We start from the raw sequence: 8684 nt of genomic DNA, 5'->3' as shown, positions 1-8684 counted from the left end.
ACCCGCCACTGCCTCATCCGGTGAAGACGACGAGGAAACCCCCGGCAACAGAGTGTCCACGGGGGGTTCCATCTGGGGCTGCACCTCCGTGGCTGGAGGGAGCTCTGGGTCCTGATGACTGGACCTGCCGTCTGCTTCCGGGGAGGGAGGGGGTCTAGACACCGTCGCCTCCGGTGGCCTGCGCTCCCCCGTAGGGTGGGGGGTAATGTGTTGTGGACCCTGGGCTTGGCAATACGCCCATGGGGTCCAAAACCCCCACTGTTGAGGCCCTCGCTCCTGTGGTGGAGGATCCTGGAACAGGGCTGTGTGTCTGTCCTGGCCCAAGGCATAGGCACTGTCAGCCTGGGAAGACACCGATGGTTCCCGAGAAGGCCACGGAGACACTGAGCCTGTTTGGTAGGCGTCTCTGTGCGCCGACTTCGACGATCCCCTCGGTGCCGAGGGTCGGTGCCGCGACCCGTATCGGTGCCGGGATCGGGACCGGGAACAGCGTGGTAGCCGGTGCCAAGATCCGGAGCGGGATCTGGAGCGATGTCGGTGCCGGGAGTGGGACCGCGATCTTCAATCAGCGCGGTGCCGAGATGGCAGTGGAGACCGGGACCTGCCACTGGCGCGGTGCCGGGAGGTCGACTGGGATCGGGACCTGCCACCGGTTCGGTGCCGGGAGGTCGACTGAGGAGCCGAACGTCGAGGCGAACGGCTCCTAGAGTCTCGGTGCCGGTGGTGAGAGGAGCCAGACCGGGACCGTGCAGATACTGATCGGTGCCGCTAGTACGACCGGTACCGCCTGGGAGAATGGTGCCGGGACTGCGAGCGGCGCCCCGAGCGTGAGCGTTCACGTCTTCCGGGTGATCGGTGCCGGGACACTGGAGACAGCGCTCGTAGCATCGGTTTGCCCCTGGAGGTTACCCGTCTCGGGGGTGCCGTCTGAGGCTGCGATGGCTCCGTCAGCGCGATCAAGTCCCGTGCCGAGGCAAAAGTCTCCGGCGTAGATGGTACTAGGAGCTCGACCCCTGATGTTAAGGGGGAGCTAGGAGGGGCTGGACTCGACGGACCTTCCGGGCCCGGATTCGACAGCAGCCCTGCAGGCGGTGCCGCGGCCAAGGTAGGTGCCGGGCGCTCCACTCGGGCCTGCGTCGATGGTGTTGCAGACACCGAGGGTCGTGAGTCTGCTCCTGGTGCCAGAGATGGTCGGTGCTGGGGAGTCTTGCCGGTGCCGGCGCGGTCCGGTGCCGGAGTCAGAGCCGCTTCCATGAGGAGAGCGTGGAGCCTTTGATCCCTCTCCTTCTTCATGCGAGGCTTAAAGGCCTTGCAAATGCGGCACTTTTCACTGATGTGCGATTCCCCCAGGCACTTGAGGCACGCGTCGTGGGGATCGCTAGTAGGCATCGGCTTTTTGCATGCCGAGCACTGCTTGAAGCCCGGCGAGCCAGGCATGGGCCCGGTGCCGGGCGTCGGGGAGGGCAACGGCCCACCCGCGAGCAATGTTAAACAACTATATACAATACACTAACTAACTAATCTATCAAACTATCTATGAACTATTTACAACTCCGACTATGAACAAAGTACAGGAGAGCTAGGTACGTGGAGGACAGCAAGCCGCACTCCACAGTTCCAGCAACCGACACAGCGGTAAGAAGGAACTGAGGAGCGGGCGGGCCGGCAGGGGTATATATCTAGTGCCATAGCGGCGCCACTCTAGGGGGCGACCTGCCGGCCCACTGGAGTTGCTAGGGTAAAAAGTTTCCGGCAAACGTGCACGCGCGGCACGTACACCTACCTGGAATGGATATGAGCAATTACTCGAAGAAGAACCTACAGTACTTAAAAAACAAAACACAAATAAAAATAGCTTTGGAATCTGTTCCTTCAATTCCAAAAGAGAAATGTAAACGTTTTTTATATCTGTTAACATAAGTGCCATAATAGTAGCAGACTCAGAACTGCACTCATTATGACATGGCAACACTTCAAAAATGATCAAAAAAATACTGTAGGTTAAATCCTGGCCCCATTATGGATAAACTTCCGTTGATTTCAGTGACACCAAGATTTCACCCTTTCCTCCTTCTTTAGGCAAGCTCTAATGAAGTACCACTAGCAATACTGCACTAGAATATGGGCTGAATGAGCCTATAACTGCAGATATTAACAAGTTTTCCAGTTATATTCTGCATGGCCAATCACAGAGGCCTTCCAAATACCTGACATGCCATGTGAGAGGCTGTGGTTACCATGCTGTTTTCACTCCTGCTGAAAAGCAAAGGCATCACAAGATCGGCCAATCAACATTGCCAGACATCAGCAGTACAGGAGCATGAGCGTATCTATCCTATGCTCAAAGTAGCTTGCCACACTAAGGCTATATCTACACTTAAAATGCAGCTGCAGCGCTTCAGACATTTATTACAGCAACAGGAGGGGTTTTCCCAGCACTGTGGTAAATCCACCTCCACGAGAGGTTAAACAGAAGAATTCTTCTGTCGATTTAATGCTGTGTACATGGGGACTTCAATCAACTTCACTACATCACTCGGTGTGGATTTTTGACATTCCGAATTACATAGCTCTGTAAATCAAATATTCTAGTACAGACCATCCCTGAGAAGGTGGTTAGCTGCACTCCTCAGTACCGCACACTGCAGGATTTTACCAGAAGTGACAAAGACTAGAGGCCAGAGCTGTGGGAGGACAGAAGTTCCATTTCACGGAAGATTTCGAGATTTTAAAATCCAATTTTGTTCTAAATCAGAATGAAAACTGACAATGTTGAAATTTTCCACAAAAGAAAATTCTGAAAAAAATTCTTTTCAAGTCAGTGTTTCAACTGCACCTTTTCATTTTGTGTTAAAATAAAATTATTATATAACAATACAAACAGACATTTTGAAATTAAAATAACTTCAAAAGAAAAATCAAAACATTTTATTCCGAAAACATCAAAATGGGTGGTTTCAACATAGTGGGAACTTGTTTGGGTTTTCTTATGAAACTAAATTGTGGCAAAAAAACCCACAAACAACTTGATTTCATGAAACATCTTGACTTCAATAAGAGCATATTCTGATGGCATTATGGTTCTATTGAAACTTGTCCAGCCAGCTACAATAGAGGTACCACTTTCAGGGTGTAAAAATAGGAGGCTGACCCCTGAAAAGGTTTTTTCTTTCAAAAGGATCCATCAGAAGTTAGTGTAAACAAACAAAGGGTAACAGAATGCTCTTGTCAGTCTGCAGTTCAATCTAGCCCTCACTAAGGAATGATCCCTGGAACACCAAACTGTCCGTCGCTAAATCTTGAGCAACTCATCAATATACGAGTGATAGCTTTCCACTCTCTACAAGCTAGCCAGATAGCACCACTTTGCCCATCTGGCACCCAAGAGGCATGATCTAGTTATCAATTCCTGTTACAGAACAGGCCATACTGAACTGATGCATCACAAGACCCCCAATATCTGAACTTATTAGAAGCAACCTTCCTAGTAATCTTTAATCAAAGGTGGATGTAGCCTCCTGATTAAATAGGCACTCTGTCGCCTCCTCCTCCTCACCCTGACATGGGAGCACCAACCAACCATAGCAATGCCCTCCGCTCTGGCACTGCAGTCCTAATCCTGGCACAGTGAAGAAGGGAGGTCCAGGAGGAACAGTCTGGGAAGATCCTCTCCCTCAGCCACAGCATCAAACTCCTCGCTCTGGGCATTGCACATAGTGTCTCAGTGCCACTCACTCAATTTTGGTCTATCCACCCCACTAGGGTGGCTGAGGGGTGAACAGGAAAAATCTGAGTTGTGCAGGTGGTTGGTGGACCCTGGTGGCCATACTCAGCCCCACAGGACAGGAGCCACTGCTGTGGGATTTTTGTGGGGGCAATTGCTCCCATGAACCCCTGCTAAAGCAGCCACTGTTGCATCAACAGCCAATTATGAAATCATGGCAGATCAGCATAATCAAAAGAAAAGTTTGCACCCTCAGGATACTCTTCTTGAGGGGCTCCCCCCCAAAAGCCCTTCTTCAAAGGATTTCCTCTTGGGATGAAAGTGAATCTGGTGTTTGTTCCTCTGTGCACTGGCATTTGCAGCATGACCACAGGAGCCCCTCCAAGAAGCTCTTTCATTTCAAAAAAACAGTTGCACGGCTGTCAGTGCGGCACTCATGACAGCGTGTGCGTTTGAAGCAAAAAGGGAATAACAGATGTGATCAGATCACTGCAAAGGGAAAGTAACCTGCCAACATCCCAAATACAAAGAGAGGGTGCTGTCTACACTCTGCCTCGGCACCTGTTATATTTCAGGACTAAAAGCTCAGCCTAAATTAATGGTACCCTTCTAGACCATGAGATGAAATGAAACCTTAAGCAAAATGTCTGTAATTACATTACTTCCCGGCAACACCAGATGTGTCCACCAGGGACAAAGTTTGTCAAGTATTATGATGAGGATAACAGGTTTAATGAAATAGTTTTCCCATGCTCCCTTAAACCCTCCTGGATGTTACTATCCCAGACTAGGGTTCACAATCTCTAGCTCTTCTCCACAACCATGAAAACTAAAACCTTAATTTAAAAAAACCCACATATAACACCAAGATATTCTCCTATAGTCACATTGTCATAAACAGATAAGTAAGAGTTAATAGAACAGAAGTACTTCATATCTCTTTTGCCTGTAAAGGGTTAACAAGATCAGTGAGCCTGGCTGTCACCTGACCAGAGGACCAATCAGGGAACAGGATACTTTCAAATCTTGAGGGAGGGAAGTTTTTGTGTGTGCTGTTAGTGTTTGGTGGTTGTTCTCTCTGGGTTCTGAGAGCGACCAGACGTGCAACCAGGTTTCTCTCCAATCTCTCTGTGCTCTTATGTGTCCAGAATAGTAAGTACTAGGTAGATAAGGCGAGTTAGGCTTATGTTTGTTTTCTTTATTTGCAAATGTGTATTTTGCTGAAAAGGATTTTAATTTGTACTTGTATACTTAGGCTGGAAGGGTATTCCCAGTGTCTATAGCTGAAAGACCCTGTAACATATTCCATCTTAAATTTACAAAGATAATTTTTACTATTTTTTCTTTCTTTAATTAAAAGCTTTTCTTGTTTAAGAAGCTGATTTTTTTTTTATTCTGGTGTGAGATCCCAGGGGACGGGGTCTGGATTCACCAGGGAATTGGTGAGGAGAAAGGAGGGAAGGAGGAGAGAGAGGTTAATTTTCTCTGTGTTAGGATTACTTTCTCTCTCAGGGAGAATCTGGGAGGGGGAAGAGAGAAGGAGGGGGAAGGTGAATTTTCCTCTCTGTTTTAAGATTCAAGGAGTTTGAATCACAGTGATCTTCCAGGGTAACCCAGGGAGGGGAAGCCTGGGAGAGGCAACGGTGAGGGAAAGGGTTTACTTTCCTTGTATTAAGATTCAGAGGGACTGGGTCTTGGGGGTCCCCGGGCCAGGTTTTAGTGGGGGACCGGAGTGTACCAGGCACTGGAATTCCTGGTTGGTGGCAGCACTACAAGTACTAAGCTGGTAATTGAGCTTAGTGGAATTCATGCTGGTACCCCATCTTTTGGATGCTAAGGTTCAGAGTAGGGGTTTATACCATGACACACATGAATCCAGGAACTAGACCCTACAGGAAAACACCAAATCTTGTTCTCACTGTTCATCAGTTTTTATTACTATTTAGACTGTTTTCAAGTGCCTAAACCTTGCTGGACATATTCCAAACACCAAGGTAAATAGTCCCTAGCCCAAAGAGTCAGACCTTCCCCCTACTAGTTTCATTCATTTCATTTCCTATTTTGTTTTATCTTTTCCTGTGTTTCCTCTCTCTTTTGTATCCTACCACCTCTTATGTTCTCTTTCCCTGTATTCTCTACCTCTGTCTTTCCTCTTTTCTTCTCCTCTCAAACTCTTTCAGTACTCTTTCACACACTGAACTTCTTTTGCATTCCATCAATCTTACCCCATTACTCTTATCTTGACTCTGCCCCCAGCCCATTCACTCACTCCAGCACATATAGGTAACAGGTAAAATATCTAAGTCCTAACATCCAAAGGACTGGCCTACTTACTATATAAAGATAGAGGAACCACTTGCAAGAGGCAATCCACAAATGAGAAATCACCTCAAACTTCTAGAATATGGGAGGCTACCAGGATTCCTACCAACGTGCTGTTCTTGGATCCTGTCCAGGGTCCTCATCTTTCTTATCCTCCCTAGGCTGGATTAAAGAATTTTGGGGCCCTGTGCACTGGGGAAACTGGGGGCTCCAACCTCTTCCTTAAACTAGACAGTGTGTGATATACAGTCTGTGAATGGGAACATCTCCATTTATTATTTGTGTAACTGCATAATATGTAATCAGTTAACCGGGCTTTGTACCAATACTCTAGTGATTATAAGTGAAAATGAGTACAGAGAGAAAGAGACAGACACCTGAGATTCAGAGAGAACACCCTGTATCACAGTCATTTCCCTCTTCCACCTGTTGATTTCAGTGTAGGACAATGGATTTGATTTCTAGGCTAGGAGTGGAACTTTGCAGCTCACTTGTTTCACATGTGCACAAGCTTGAGCTCAGTTCCCTGGTACTAAAATGAATGCCTGTGCCAGCCAATCCCATATAATGTGGTAGGTCTGAAATGAGATGTGGTTGCTTCCTTTTACGGCTGACAATAAAATACCCTTCAGAACCTCAGATCTCCATAGGATCTAACACTTTCTCTTCACTCAACTGGACATCAGGCATATATTACTGTAATGAGTAATGCAAGCTACACAAACACCTAACTTTTGGACACCTACATAAAACTCAATTGTTAAAAATAACCCCCAAAAGAATATTCATAAACCCTGAAAAACAGAAGGCCTAATATTAAAGTATCAGTATATCACTATGGGGAAAGCTATTCGCCTTCAACATGAGTTACAAAACTAACCACATCCCAGGGCTTGGCTACACTAAAGAGTTGCAGCGCTGGTGAGGGGGTTACAGCGCTGCAACTTAGGATGTGGCCACACTTGCAAAGCACGGCCAGCGCTGCAACTCCCTGGTTGCAGCGCTGGTTGTACATCCGGTCGAGCCTCGGGTGTAGGGATTCCAGCGCTGGTGATCCAGCGCTGGTCAGCAAGTGTGGACGGCCACCAGCGCTTTTATTGACCTCCGGGGTATAAGGAGGTATCCCTGCATACCTTAGAAGCCTCTCTGGTAATCATGCACACTCCACTGCCCTGGGCTCAGCTGACCCCTCCTTTAAATGCCCCGGGAATTTTAAAAATCCCCTTCCTGTTTGCTCAGCCAGGTGTGGAGTGCAATCAATCATTCAATCAATCAGCGACCATGCCTCCACGCCCCAAACAAGCCCCAGCATGGAACAATTCCGAGCTGCAGGACCTCATCAGTGTTTGGGGTGAGGAAGCTGTGCAAGCACAGCTGCGCTCCAGAAGGAGAAATTATGATACCTATGGGCAGATATCGCAGACCTTGCTGAGAAGGGGCCATGAACGGGACGCGTTGCAGTGCAGGGTCAAAATAAAAGAGCTGAGGAGTGCTTACTGCAAAGCCTGTGAGGGAAATCGCCGCTCAGGAGCTGCCCCCACAACCTGCCGTTTTTACAAGGAGCTGGATGCCATACTTGGGTGTGACCCCACTGCCAATCCGAGGACCACGATGGAGAGGTCAGAGCAGGGAGAAGTGGGGGAGGGTGTAGAGGAAGCCGACAGTGAGGCTACTGGCATGGAGGGAGGCACCCCGGAGTCCCAGTACACATGCAGCCAGGAGCTCTTCTCAAGCCTGGAGGAGGCTAGCCAGTCGCAGCAGCTGGAAGTTGCTGGTGAGGAAGAAACTGAGGAGCGTGCTCGGGGTAAGCAGATTTTTATGTTTTGGGAGAGGAGGGTTTGGGTTATGGCTGCCTGCATGCATGCCTAAACATGGAATAGCCCATTGATTTGCTCTATCACATCTCTGTAATCTGCCTCGGTAATCTCTCGAAAAGTTGCAGCCAGAGCGTGCGCAATGTGCTTTCTCAAGTTTATCGGGAGAGCCACCGTGGTCCTTGTCCCGGTCAGGCTAACTCGTCCGATCCACCGTGCAGTGAGGGGTGGGGGGACCATGGCTGCTCATAGGCAAGCTGCATAGGGGCCAGGGCGGAATCCACATTGCTGTAGAAGACCCTCCCTCTCTTCCCAGGTAACACGCAGCAGTGATATATCTGGCAGTAGGAAACCCTGTTGAGAATTTAGGGATCTTGAGTGCAGGGCGCCAGGTTCGCGTTCCTCCCCCAGCCCCGCGGTGCGTTCCAGTCTCCACACCCCCTTCCCAGCAGGCAGCCAGCCCCGCGGTGCGCTCTGGTCTCCCCCCCCCCAGCAAGCATCCAGCCCCGTGGTGCGCTCCAGTCTCCCCCCCCTCCCAGCAGGCAGCCAGCCCCGCGGTGCGCTCCGGTTCCCCCCCCCCCCCCAGCAGGCAGCCAGCCCCGCGGTGTGCTCCGGTCTTCCCCCACCCTTCCCAGCAGGCAGCCAGCACAGCTGTGCGTTTCCCCCCCCCACTCACCAGCAGGCCGGCAGTTATGCGGACCCCCCCCCCCCCCGCCAGCAGCTTGCCACCTTCCTGTTCACTACTGTCCCCTGTGCAGGACACCAGCTACCTCCTGTACCCAGTGCAGATAAACCCCAGTGACCCATCGGTCAATTCCCCCTCC

This window comes from Gopherus evgoodei, chromosome 10 (genome assembly GCF_007399415.2).
Source record: "Gopherus evgoodei ecotype Sinaloan lineage chromosome 10, rGopEvg1_v1.p, whole genome shotgun sequence".
NCBI lineage: Eukaryota > Metazoa > Chordata > Testudines > Testudinidae > Gopherus > Gopherus evgoodei.
This window is presented reverse-complemented; position numbering follows the sequence as displayed.